This window comes from Anopheles coluzzii, chromosome X (assembly GCF_943734685.1).
Source record: "Anopheles coluzzii chromosome X, AcolN3, whole genome shotgun sequence".
Taxonomy (NCBI): domain Eukaryota; kingdom Metazoa; phylum Arthropoda; class Insecta; order Diptera; family Culicidae; genus Anopheles; species Anopheles coluzzii.
Window position 1 is genome coordinate 26,185,691 of NC_064669.1, and position 14,021 is coordinate 26,199,711.

A 14,021-nucleotide genomic window follows, 5' to 3' on the forward strand; every position below is an offset into this window, starting at 1 on the left:
AACGCATACACCGCAACAGCCAATCAGCTGGCGGCGGAAGGCACGGGCAGAAGCGCAAGTAAGGCGTGGCAGGGCGAGGGAGGGAGAAGAAGCGGACGAAAAAATGGGTGCCATTTTTTTTAAATTTTTTTGACCGGTTTTTTTGCTCCGCCGCCATAAATAGTTCGTCCATTTCGCCAGCAGATGGCGCTAAACTTGCTCGACCCAGCGCAGGAATCGCTGAAGTCCAGCGCGGGGATCGGGCCAAAATCTGCGCTGGCCAGCGCAGAATTTGGTACATTTTCTGCGCTGGAAACTGCTCGAATTTGCGCAGCGGGTATTTTTTTGCGTATTTTTTGACGCAAAACTACGCAAAAAACTACGCAGAAAACTGCTCGAATTTGCGCAGCGGGTGGCCAGCGCAGATTTTGGCCCGTTCCCCGCGCTGGACTTCAGCGATTCCTGCGCTGGGTCGAGCAAGTTTAGCGCCATCTGTTGGCGAAATGGACGAACTATTTATGGCGGCGGAGCAAAAAAAAACGGTCAAAAAATTTAAAAATATTGGCGCCCATTTTTTCGTCCGCTTCTTCTCCCTCCCTCACCCTGCCTTGCCTTACTTGTACTTGCGGCGCTTCTGCCCGTGCTTTCCGCCGCCAGCTGATTGGTTGTTGTGGTGTATGCGTTGGTTCATATATGTGCATTGCGGTTGTGTATCGTTATTGGTGGGTGTTAGCATTTATTAATTTGTGTGTGACCTTGAGACGATGCGGGAGAAGCTGGATTGGGATTCAAAGTATTATCGGTGTATTGATGGTTTATTTTATTTCGTGCCGCTGCTGATGAGACCATTCGATGCCCCTGGCAGTTGAGGGTGAAGAAGCCTATTTAAAACAAGCGTAGGAGAACGTCTAACACTAATCTAATATTTTTTAATTTGAACATGTTAGATGCTTCAACGACCTTCTAAGCATCATGAAGCACAGTGTATAGTGACTAAAAAATACATTTTTTAATGTGCCGAAATCTGTCTCGCGTTTTCGGGTTTCGTCACACACACGCACACACACAGCGCGGGGAAAGTGACCGTTCACTCTATCATGCCGCGATCCCCCATCCCGCCCGGCGCTTTGGATGATGATGCGCTATATGATAGCTGATATGATAGCTGATGATAGCGGAAGGGGAGGGGGGGTTTGATGGGGGGTGCGTGCTTGCATGCGCGCTTTCGTAGGTGCGTTCTCGCGTGCGCGCGTTCGTAGGTGCCTTATCGGGTGCGCGCGCGCGCGTGTGTGTGTGTGTGTGTGTGTGTGTGTGTGTGTGTGTGTGTGTGTGTGTGTGAGTTTGCGCTCGTGTTTGTATGTGTGCGTGCGTTTTTAAACCCCAAAACTATCTGATGCTGATGCGTACATTTTCATCCGCTGCGGCTACAAAGTCCATGCATTTTCGATCTCGCTACCTGAGAGACAACACAACCATTGGCATTGGCATCTTTGCGATCGGCTCTGCTGTTGGGGGTATCAAAAAGACACACGATCAAAGCAAACGTGCGTATGATATGTTGCACATTTATTTCTAATTCTAAGCTAGCGGACGCAAGTGGAAACAACATTTTGAATTGAATCCATACAAAAGAGGAGGATTTGTTTATTACGATGTGCGTATGGTGCTGCACCAGTCCGTCCAGAATCTGGCGGCTTGCTGGTTTGGAGTAGTTATCATGACGCCGATTGACCGGCAATGCCTTGGAATGGGTTTGGATCGGTAGGTTCATGTTTTAGTCGAGTGCATTCCGTGCATTTGTCGCGCCACAGCAGTAGACCCGGCAGCACCAAAGTCAAAACAAAAACCTTCCCCGAGTGTGGACTGCTATGCTAATTTCTTCTTCTTTTTATTATTATTCTTATTATTGGCGTAATGGCCTACGCGATCATGCCGGTCTTTTCAGGACTTGAGTATAACGTAGCCATATAGTCAGCCCTTGCTACGGCGGACGGTTCATACGCGATTAGAACCCACGACGGGCATGCAGATGTGAGGAATGATGGCGGTGCCGCGGGCCCGCTCCTATCCAGCGTGCAACTTGCATACTTCCACACTGTCTCCTGCTCGATGCATACGCTGCAGGCAGGAGGAAGGATGCACCTCCACGATAAAAAAAACACCGTCATGAACCAGCGGTGGACCTAACGGTAGGCGGACTAGGCGGTCGCCGAAGATTTCTAGTCTGTGATATGCCGTATGTCTACAAGTATTAGCGACAAAGGCCCCCGGAAAGATGATCGTAAGGGTCCCATGGCCACCCCTCTTCCACCGGCAATTTAAGTATACCGTTCAATCTTCCAACAGCTGTGTGCCAGTACCCCCTGCTCCCGGTCATCAGTTACCATTGACAGGGGCCTCAATTCGTCTTTCCGCCTTTCATGAACACCTTCTGTTCTTTGACCGATGGATCATAACATTCCGGAAGAAATTACATTTGGCGACAGTTTTGCATACACACGCACACTCACAACCATGCGCAGGATGCTTAGCATATCTATGTAATTCACAACAAACGAAATCAATAGCTTAGCTTGCGCTCTAGATACCGGCGGAATGAAAAGTTGATGAAAATCAGCGCCGGGCTGAATGTATTAATGCGAATCAGGGTTCTGCGCGTTGCACAGCAAACCCTCCAGCGTGAGCTAGCGATTCATTAGTCATTTTTACATTGCAGCAATTGAACTTATTTCTCTTTTTTCGTTTGATTTGTGAAAATACAACTTCATCGCCGCAATGTTTGTTAACGGCATTTTTGGCGCCACAACAGCTCGCGAGCATTGACCACACGCGAGAAAGAGATAGCGCTATGGAGGGAAAAAGCACGGACGACGGCTGACAGCGATTGGCCGTCTGACGCACCAACACATTCAAACCTTCGACAGCGCGCTCAGGCGAGGGGAATGAGGCGGAGCCAGGGACGGGTAGCTCGACGAGCTGCTCGACAAATTTGCCGTTGGAGAGAAAAGGAAGGCATGATGAAATTCTCAGAACTCCATGATTTCTTCCGTCGCTTTGCGCAGCGGGAATCGGCTTAATAGAGATGTTGACGCTTCAAGTCATGCTATAGGAGCTGCATTAAATCAGTTGACTGACAAGGGTATCGAACCTCTCGCTTTCTTTCCTAAAAAATTGTCACCTGCACTTAAAAAAGCCAGCACTTATGATCGCGAACTTTATGCTATATACGAATCGATAAAGCATTTTAAAGACCTTTTGGAAGCACGTGAATTTATCGTGTACACGGATCACAAACCGTTAACCACTGTATTCGATCAAAAACTCGAAAGAGCCAATCCCACGCAACAAAGAAGACTGCTTTTCATCAGCGAGTACACCACCGATATACGACACGTGGCCGGCAAACACCACCTAGTAGCACATATGTTAAGTCGTATAGATAGCATAAACACGCTCATCGATTATAACCAATTAGCAGATGCACAACAAACCGATAGCGAACTACAGCATTTTTTAAACAACCCACCGAAAACATCATCACTGATGTTCAAATCACTGGCTATACCGAACTCTACCAATTCTATTTTCTGCGATATTTCCACTCGATACATCCGACCTTTCGTTTCCAAAGCGCACAGAAAACTGATCATCTCCAAACTGCACAGCTTATCGCATCCTGGTATTAGAGGAACAACACACCTGGTATCGCAACGCTTTGTATGGCCATCAGTTAGAAAGGAATGCAAAGCGTTCGTAGAGACGTGTATCGAGTGCCAAAAAAAAACAAAATAATACGGCATAACAAGACACCTACAGCCGCTATAGCCACACCGAACGCACGCTTCACACACGTACACATAGATTTAATCGGACCACTACCACCATCAGAAGGAAACCCGTACTGCTTGACGATGATCGACAAATTTACGCGATGGCCTGAAGTAATACCGATCCCCAACATCACCGCCGAAACTGTTGCACGTTCCTTTATTACAGGATGGATTTCGAGATATGGTGTTCCCTCTAAAATAACCACCGATCTCGGAAGGCAGTTTGAATCGGAAATGTTTCGTTCATTGTCCGCAACGCTCGGAATCGACCACCTTCGAACAACACCTTACCACCCCCAATCAAACGGCCAGATCGAAAGGATGCATCGACAGCTAAAAACCGCTATCCTTTGCCACAAAAACGTTCGTTGGACGGAAGCACTCCCAATAGTGTTGCTTGGTATGCGCTCCACCATAAAAGAAGACATCGGTGCAACCAGTGCAGAACTCATCTATGGTACAACACTTCGATTACCTGGTGAATTTTTTGACGAACCATCGAATTCACCTAACATCACGCCTGACTACATAGCAAATCTAAAAAATATAATGTCATCGTTGGAGCCGTCCCCCACATCGAACCACAACACGAAAGAAAAAGTATATGTACAAAAACAACTAAATTGCTGTTCCCATGTTTTTGTCCGCATCGACGCCGTGAAACCCGCTTTAACTCCTCCTTATGATGGTCCATTTAAAATATTAAAACGTAACAAGAAATCTTTCGTTTTACATATCAGAGGCAGGAAAAGTGAAATTTCCATCGATCGTTTGAAGGCCGCATTCATGATGAATGATGAGTCTCCGATCCAAAGCACCACCCCCGTTGATGAGGAAAACAATCTGCTCGCCAAAACGACCGACCCACTTGCGACTCGAACTGCCGTCCATCAGACGAGATATGGTAGGAAAATTTATCTTCCAGATAAATTTTAAATAAAGGGGGAAGTGATGTGGCGTACCTCGCACGCAAGCTGCACCACACTACAGTTGCGCTAATGCACCACACCTGCGTTACACCACACTTGCGTTACACCGCATGCAAGCAATCGGCTTAATTTGGTAATCGTACCGAACCGGATAGTTGCACTACCGTGCATCGGAAATAGAATAAAAATGCTCTCTTTTCACCCATAGAACCAAATCGGTCTTAACCCACTGTAAAGCCACTTCAAACCCACGTGGATTAGTGGTGGTCGATTCAGTCGTTAACCCACCAAATTTTAGAACAATCGGAGCTGACAGTTCCGATCATATGTATTGACCTAGCACGCGCTTGGCCCACCTTTTCCGAACATGTTGACGAGGAAAATGTGGATCAAGAGCGGGCTAGGGTAAATATGCTTAACAGGATTTTAACACATCGATTGCTATAACTCATTCACTTACATCACAGCATAACTTCGTCAACATTTTAAATCTAAAAACTATGCACTGAACAGCGAAATGGATGAGTCCATTTGCATGTAAACAAACACACACAAATATGTTTTACAATAAACAAACTTAAACAACGTTTCATTGCTTCCTTTGCATAATTAAACATATTTTGGGATGGAAAATGTTTAGCAAATTACCCATGTATAAAAACTTACTTTCACAACACTGAAGTGGCCGCTTCTGCGTCCATATGGTTTAACCCACCAAACTGACAGTGCTTTGGCTTTGTTTCATGCAACTGGATTTTTAGTACAGGAAATTGGTGGCGTTTTCGGTATCATGGTTATTTGGGCATTTTGACCGCTAAGCAAACCAGACGTGAGTAAAATCATTCCGCACATCCGAAGTAGCTAATAGTTGACACGCATAACCCTATATAGCGTTTCTGTTCTCATGTCAGGAAAATCTTGAAGGAACTTCTCGGGAACCTGTTGTTATCTCGACCGCTCTTGCAACCGCCGCTTCATGCAGTTCAACTGCCTCAACAACAGCCACGACAACTGCCACAACATCCTCCACTGGCTCCTCTAGTGGCATGCTAGAAAGTCGCACAGCGTCCAAAGGACGCAAAAGAAAATTTAGTGAAACGACTCGATCAAGTCAGATTAGCGAATGCTTGACAGCCATTCAAAGCATTGCTAATACTGCTACTGCTGCTGCACCTTGCACAAAAGCCAGGGCTCTGGGCAACTTTGTAGAGGCACAAGTTGCCACCTTCGAAGATAAACATCCAGAGTTCTGTGCTAAACTGATCAGGTCCATAACGACGGTCATGAATGATCAAATTGATCAATTTTATGCGGACCAACATGCCTCCTCGATGTATGATCATGCATATCTGTAGGATTAAAATTTAAGTGTTAACATAGTTTAAGTGTTTGTTGGAATTTAAGAATTTTATGATTAAGTGAATTATGTATTGTTATGTATTATGTATTGTTAAGATAGTTTAAGTGTTTTTGGAATTAATGAATTTTATGAATTGCTGAATTGAGCATTGTAATTATTTTCTATGAACTGTGAAAATCCGAAATTTCTGTTTTTACTGCCCAGGAGTAACGGTCCAAAAAGGCCGTATTGCTTAAGATAATTCCTGTTTATAAAAAAAGAACTTATTCGTATCATTCATAGTAATAATGACATTTATTTTGTATGTACGCCTTACATTTCATGTTTGCATCGGTTTAGCATAACGATAGGAACTTTATTAGTTTCAGTTATTCTTCCTTGGTTTTTCAGATTGTATGCACACATTGAGTTAATTGCCATGTAAAGAATTCTACTATTCTTTAAAAAATAATATTAGTATATAGTTCACCACAGTTAGCTTTTAACTTGCGAGGCTTGTCTCAAGTAAACGGTGCCTTTATTTATAAAGAATGCTACAAATCACAAATAAATGATTTTTATTTCCACGATAGGAAAATATAAAACGTGTTAGGAAAAATAGGAAACATTCATAAAGATTTCGCAATGCACACAAAAATCAAATACAAATTTGCTTTCGCTTAAAACCATAATTCTAATTAGTACGTGGTGGTTTATATGCTTCCGAAAATTACACAACTCTGCGCGGTTGCGGTAACACTCTAGACGGCCTCAACGGAACATGTCGAAGAGGTAACATTGTAGTAGGGTCAACGTTAGACTCTTGAGAGGAAGAGGATCTAGATGCCGTATTTCTTGTGGGTGCAAGAAGAGTTGTATTATAATTCCAAAGCAAGTGCCGACGTCTAAAGTTGTGTAGATGAATTGTTGCTAGAACGATTTTTTCAACTACTTGTGGTTCTAATTCCATTGGTTTTGCTAAAACTCGCCAGACCTTTACATCAATGCCAAAACCGTTTTCTACCGTTCGACGAGCTCGCGGATGTCTGTAGTTAAAGTGGCGTTCTATTGAGTTTGCGGTATGCATTCCAGCAAAAGGCCGGAGACAATATTCTTTCAATGCAAACGCTTGATCACCCAAAAAAAAAATGGGGAACCTCGATCTCGTAAGGAACTTGTAAAATTTCAGGAGCGGGTATATTTAGCTCCCGGCGCTCCAGTTTCTGGTATATAGCACTGTTTGCTAAAACTCCACCATCAGAAATTCGACCCTGGCAACCGACGTCAGCAAATATAAAATTTGAATTAGCATCCACTATGCCTAGCAAAACAATGCTGAAAGTGCTTTTATAGTAGAAAAACTGGCTCCCGCTATTGGCTGGTTGTTTTAAGGTCGTTGCTGGTTGTTTTGTTTTGACATGTTTTCCATCAATGGCACCAATTAAATGAGGAAAATTCCATTTCTCCTCGAATCCTTTTGAAATCTTCAACCATTCTGTAGCAGTAGACGCAGTGGCGGATTTAACGGTGCGCGGACTGAGCGGCCGCGGGGGGCCCCGTCAATGTACGGGCCCCGTGTATGGTAATTCCAGCATATAGAAGAGTGTGTACAGTAGCCTCAGCGAGATTTTCTGGGCTAGATAGGGGCCCCATGGATGAAGGGACTCATAAACTATAGGGACCCAGTACAGGGATTCTGAGCACCCCCCCCCCCCCCCCCCCCCCCCGTCAGCAAACCATTAAAGTGTGTTTTATTCAAAAACTTAATCCAGCAATTTGAACCCCCCCCCCACAACCGTGGGGCCTCCACTGCTTTTAACGCTTAGGGCCCCCAACACCCTAAATCCGCCACTGAGTAGACGGCAACTGTAAAGAAAAGTTTTTTGAAAATAATATTATTAAACAACGTTTTGTTCTTCTTCTTCTATTTGGCGTAACGTCCCACGCGGACATGCCGGCCTATATACAGGCTTTCGGGACTTAATTCATTACCACGTAGTCGGTCAATCCTAGCTTCGGGGGGACGGTCCGTTCTAGGTTTGAACCCATGGCGGATATGTTATTGAGTCCTTCGAGTTGACGACTGTACCAGGACCGCCCCGTTTTGTTATAATCATTACAATAACTCATACATATTCGCGGATATTATTGAATACGTTTGTAGCGGTGGCTTACGTCCCGACACTCATTTTCGTGACTTACTAGATAGTTGCTTTAAATTGTTGCTATACCGCGACATTGGAAAAACGGGCACGAGAAATGTGTTGCCTTCCCTAGAATTTCTTGTGAGCACCGTACATTCCCGCTACGAACAGATTCAATGATACTAGCCATTATCACTGTTATAAACTATGTATTTGTTATGTTCTGCACTTTTACTTTTATTAAAACACTTATAAACGAACCATAATAAATAAAAGACACAATGAACAAACAATTAACACTTTAAAACCGCAAGTGCGGTGGCCGCGCACCAGCCGTACCGAGCGCCCCTGCCGAGAGCTCCTGCTCGATCGGCTCGCAAACACAGTCTAACTGTATGGCGCTCGGCACACACTAAGCCTTGCGCTGCTTAGTGTGTGCGACAGTGTGCGTGTACACTGTCGTCCTCCTGGACGTTGAATGGTGGCAGCGCAACTGCCACGGCAAGTCCAGGGGTCGGCACGGCTGCCCACAACAGTATTAAAACGATTAAATCTCTCTGTTTGTATGACAACCTAAAACATTAGTGTTAAGTTCCTTTCTTTCATTTGTTTCGTGCACAAAGAGGTACACGCGTTCTTATATAAACGACACATGAACTTATACAATAAAACTTAGACGTTATTCTAACATTTAAAATACAAAAACCAAACATTCCCGCCGTTCCCTTCGCGTGTGATTTCTGCTTTTGCGAGTTGTCAAATGCCGGCGTATTCGCCGGTCAACCCCGTTGACCGCGCAAACGATGACCCGGATGGATTGCACAAACACATTGACCAATGACCGTTTACGCGTCAATCGTGAGTTACCAGTATCAAACCATCTCGTCCACGTTAGCCTACAACATTAATGCCCATAAAAGGATATGCGGTTATGTTAGCAATAATAGTAGAAACATCCAATCCAGACTGATAAAATTTTAAACGAAAGTTCCCCAGCACGTTGGAACGAACATTGGGAAAATTAACTGTGCTATAAGACAAAGTTCGTTCCTATTTTTATGGTTCTTCTTCTTCTTCTTTGGCTCAACAACCGATGTCGGTCAAGGCCTGCCTGTACCCAGTTGTGGGCTTGGCTTTCAGTGACTAATTGATTCCCCCCCATAGCAGGATAGTCAATCCTACGTATATTTATGGTTAGTTTTTATGGTTAGTTAGTAAAAAAAAGATTGTCCAGTCAACCTTACGTTTAACTGAGTTTTGTATTTTTAGTAGGGTACAATCTCAATGTGCAATAGTTTTTATATTTAAAAACGTTTTTACATAAATTTATTTCCGTCAGAATAATTTTTATACTATGAATTTAGTCATTTCTAGCATAATCCTACGTCAAAAAAAAAAATAATTAAGCTTTTTGCGTGTTCACAAGGTTTTAATGTTGCAGCCATTTGTTTTACATCGAACATGGTCAGGGCTGTGTGGATTGATGGACAAACTATTCATAGACTTAACAATAGAAAAAGCACTATTCATTCTTTAAAAAATATATAATACAGGGTTTGTTGGTAACTACGGCAACGCAAACAACAAGCTGTTGTGTAAAACGCAACATGGTTGCGGCAAATAGTTTAGTGCTCTATAAAAATCTGACACATCCCACGCGCAGACTATATAGATTTAAGTATTAACACTCGTTTACCCCATTCTTTTCGACACATGTAAGCTAAGCTAGTTTTCAACGTATAAGTGACAAGGGCCTGACGTACGCCTTCGGCTATCTTTAGAGCTGCCCTTAAACGAAGGGCTCTGTATCGTTATCTTCGTTTCTCTTCGTTAACTCACCGACCTAGACGGATGCAGTGCGTGCTCGTCCTAAGTACACTAAAAGTTAGCGTTGAATGGTTTGCCAAAACGGCTTATAATGTGCCTGCCTTATAACATATATCTACATTTTACTTGGCCATGACATTCAATATTGTCACCCCGAACTCAATCACACCAAACTTACAACACGCTCAGCCACCGCCACGTGCGCAGCCACACTGCAGTAACAGTCAGCAATGTCACAGTTGTCAGCAATAATCGACCGAACCAGCCAGCCGACGACTAGCCAAGATGTCAGCAATTAGTTCAGATCTAGTTTAGGACTCCATGAGTAAGGAATACATTTTTTTTTTTAAAACTAGTTTTCTCACTGGTGTCTTTAATTATTTTGTTCTTTCAATTAAAAACTGATTGAACTGATACAAACTGACTGTCTATTGTTTTGAATTACTGATGATGATTATGGATCGAAATAAGTTAAAATAATAAATTCAGTAGGCGACAAATCATATATAAGCACATTTGGGATGTTGAAATAAGAAAATGCAATTATGTAGGTTTAATATATTGATACCAAGTAGACGTCCAGTTTACAAGCTGTAGAAAGAGGCAAACTTAAAGTAAACGCTAAATTACTGTGATATATCACTTTGTTTCAAAATGAACAGTCGCCTGTTCGTTGGCCTTAACAAGCATAGCAATCAGATTTATTTGATGTATTTGATAAATTGATCAGATATAATAAAAATGAATTAAAATAATGGGTGTTCTTGTGTGGCTTATTTAGAATTAGTTATTAATTTAATTAGCAAGCACTGACGCAATAAAAGGCCGATTTATTATTATTATTATTATTATTATTATTATTATTATTATTACCAAAAGAAATATTCTCAACCTGTGGTTGCGTTAGTGACTTGACCTGAATAGTTGTTTATTGCAAAAAGTTCATTTGTTAAATAGCATAACAGCAGTTTTTAGGCAATATATTAGTTTTAGAAAAATAGACTATAATAACACGAGCACCAGAAACCGAAACCAAACTTAAAATTACTATGTATACAAACAGCTTAGATAAAGTGGTCATCTTATAAGTGAGAAGAGAGTATTAGTATGGAACTGTTGCCATATTAAATCAGTGAAATAATACCTTAACGTATTCCTTCAATTCATTTATTATGTGTGTACAAACATCACGCACAATAAGGGATACGGAACTGCTAGAAACCTAAAACAAATGGTAATATTATTATCATTTTATATCGTTCAAATATTGCATAAAACTTACCCTAAACAAAAAAGCAAGAGATTCATATGAGTCTCCCGAAGCTAAAAAGCGAAGCCCGATGCATAATCGTTGCTTCGGGCAGATCGAAGGTCGCATCGTTGTATCTTGTCGCTCAATTTTTGGACCAATCCGATTTAAAAGATAGTAAAATTCTTCGCGATTCACACGTAGAAAACTTTCTAGCCGGTTGTTTGGTCCTTCGCCATCTATCGCCCTAAACAGCCGGGTCCAAACGCTTTCCCTCTCCAGAAATAGATCGGTCATCCAGCAGCGCCGTGCATTTTCCTCTTGCTGCAGTTCTTCGTCTTCCTCTTCTATGAGTATCAACATGAGAGTAGCCACTTCAGCCGCTAAAGTTGGAAGAAGTTGATTTATTTCCATTTTTCCACTGTAAAAAAAGAAACTTTGTGTATCACGGCAAAAACACAACTGGAGTGATCTTCGCATAATATAAACACAACCAACTATGTTTGACAACCACAATATGACAGCTGAACATACACGGATTGAAAAGGTCCCAAACGATAGCTACATCGTGTTGCTACATTTGACAAATAGAACAAATGAAAATGTGTAGCTGTCATTTGTAGCCGCATACATGAATGCAGCGTCCCCCTGAGCAAAGCGACGGAAGAAATCATTCCCTTTCGCGCATTTCCTCATGCTTTCTTTTTCCCTCCTACGGCAAATTTGTCAAGCAGCGTTTCGAGCTACCCGTCCCTGGCTCTGCCTCATACCCCTCGCCTGAGCGCGCTGTCGAAGGTTTAGATGTGTTGGTGCGTCAGACCAAGGATAATGTATTTAGAAGGTTGATTTTTATCGCTTTTGCTGGGCGACATTGTGGGGGACATCTGTCACTCTCTGCATACAAATTTCATTACCCCGCACCAGCCCTCCCCGATTTTTATACCGGAGCCACCGGAGGAGAAATGTCAAGTCGAGAAATGTCATTTTGCTCTGAACAACTTCACCTTGTCATTTATAACACCTTGCGTCAGACGGCCAATAGCTGTCAGCCGTCGTCCGTGCTTTTTCCCTCCATAGCGCTATCTCTTTCACGCGTGTGGTCAATGCTCGCGAGCTGTTGTGGCGCTCAAAAAAACCGTTAACAAACATTGCGGCGATGAAGTTGCATCTTCACAAATCAAACCAAAAAAGCGCAATGAGTTCAATCGCTGCAATGTACAAATGACTAAGGAATCGCTAGCTCACGTTGGAGGGTTTGCTGTGCAACGCGCAGAACCCTAATTCCAAGAAGCGCACGCAAGACAGGTGGCCATGGCCGTGCATAGGAAAGCTTAAACCAAATTACATAAAGCTTAAGTTTATGTGACACTATGATTTTCCTTTCATATGTTGTAGATTGCACAGATATGCTGAGTCGTATGCGCATGGGTGTGAGTGTGCGTGTGTGTGCACAACTGTCGCCGAACGTGTTTTCTTCCGGAATGTTATGATCCATCGGTCAAAGAAAGGAAGGTGTTCATGACGGTGTTTTTTTATTGTGGAGCTGCATCCTTCCCCCTGCCTGCAGCGTATGCATCGAGCAGGAGACAGTGTGGCAGTATGCAAGTTGCACGCTGGATAGGAGCGGTCCCGCAGCACCGCCATCATTCCGCACATCTGCATGCCCGTCATGGGTTCTAATCGCGTATGAACCGTCCGCCGTAGCAAGGGGTGATTATCCGGGTACGTGGTACTCAAGTCCTGAAAAGGCCGGCATGATCGCGTAGGCCATTACGCCAATAATAATAATAGCGCAACAGCCCACACCCGGAGAAGAGATTGGATTATCTTTGTTGCTGCCGTGTTACCGCTGTGACGCGACAAATGCACGGAATGCAATCGACCAAAACATTAACCTACCGAGCCGAACCCATTCCAAGGCAGTGCCGGTCAATCGGCGTCATGATAACTACTCCAAACCAACAAGCCACCAGATTCTGGACGGACAGGTGCAGCACCATACGCGCACCGTAATAAACAAATCCAGAATCCTCTTTTGTATGGATTCAATTCAAAATGTTGTTTCCACTTGCATCCGCTAGCTGAATTGGAAAGAAATGTGCTACATATCACACGCACGTTTGCTTCGATCGTTTGTCTTTTTAATACCCCCAACAGCAGACCCGGTCGCAAAGATGGTGGTGCCAATTAAATGGTTGTATTGTCTCGTAGGTAGCGGTAATCGATCGGGCGGCGTGCAGTGCGTTTTCTAAGAATGCATGGAGTGAGTAGACGCTGCCGGTGACAATGCACGCATTAGAATGAAACAGTTTTGGGGTTCCCGCACGCACACACACACACACACACACGCGCACGCACGAACGCATGCACGCATGCACGAATGCACGTACGCGCGCACGCGAGCACGCACCCACGAAAGCGCGCAGGCAAGCACACACCCACCATCAACCCCCCCCCCCCCCCTCCCGCATGATCGATTACGGCTACCTTATCGGAAAAAAGGCTGGTTCCTCATTCAAAGCACCGGGAGGGGAGGGGGATCCCGGCATGATAGTGTGGACGATCACTTTCCCCGCGCTGTGTGTGTGTCCGTGTGTGTGTGTGTCGTGGCCAGAAAACTCGAGACAAATTCCGGCACATTGAAAAAAAATTTTTTTTATTGCCACTATACACCGTGCTACATGATGCTTAGAAGGTCGTTGAAGCATCAAACATGTTCAAATC

At 43.7% G+C, this 14,021-nt stretch overlaps 1 protein-coding gene across 1 annotated transcript in view; it reads left to right on the plus strand.

Annotated features, from left to right (window-relative positions):
* Positions 1-13,754, plus strand: part of LOC125906716 (uncharacterized protein K02A2.6-like) — a 417,738-nt gene extending 403,984 nt beyond the window's left edge. The window contains exon 2 of the mRNA XM_049606857.1: positions 13,286-13,754. The gene's annotated coding sequence lies outside the window, so the exon portion shown is untranslated. The remainder of the gene's footprint in view (positions 1-13,285) is intronic.
* Positions 13,755-14,021: the final 267 nt, after the last annotated feature.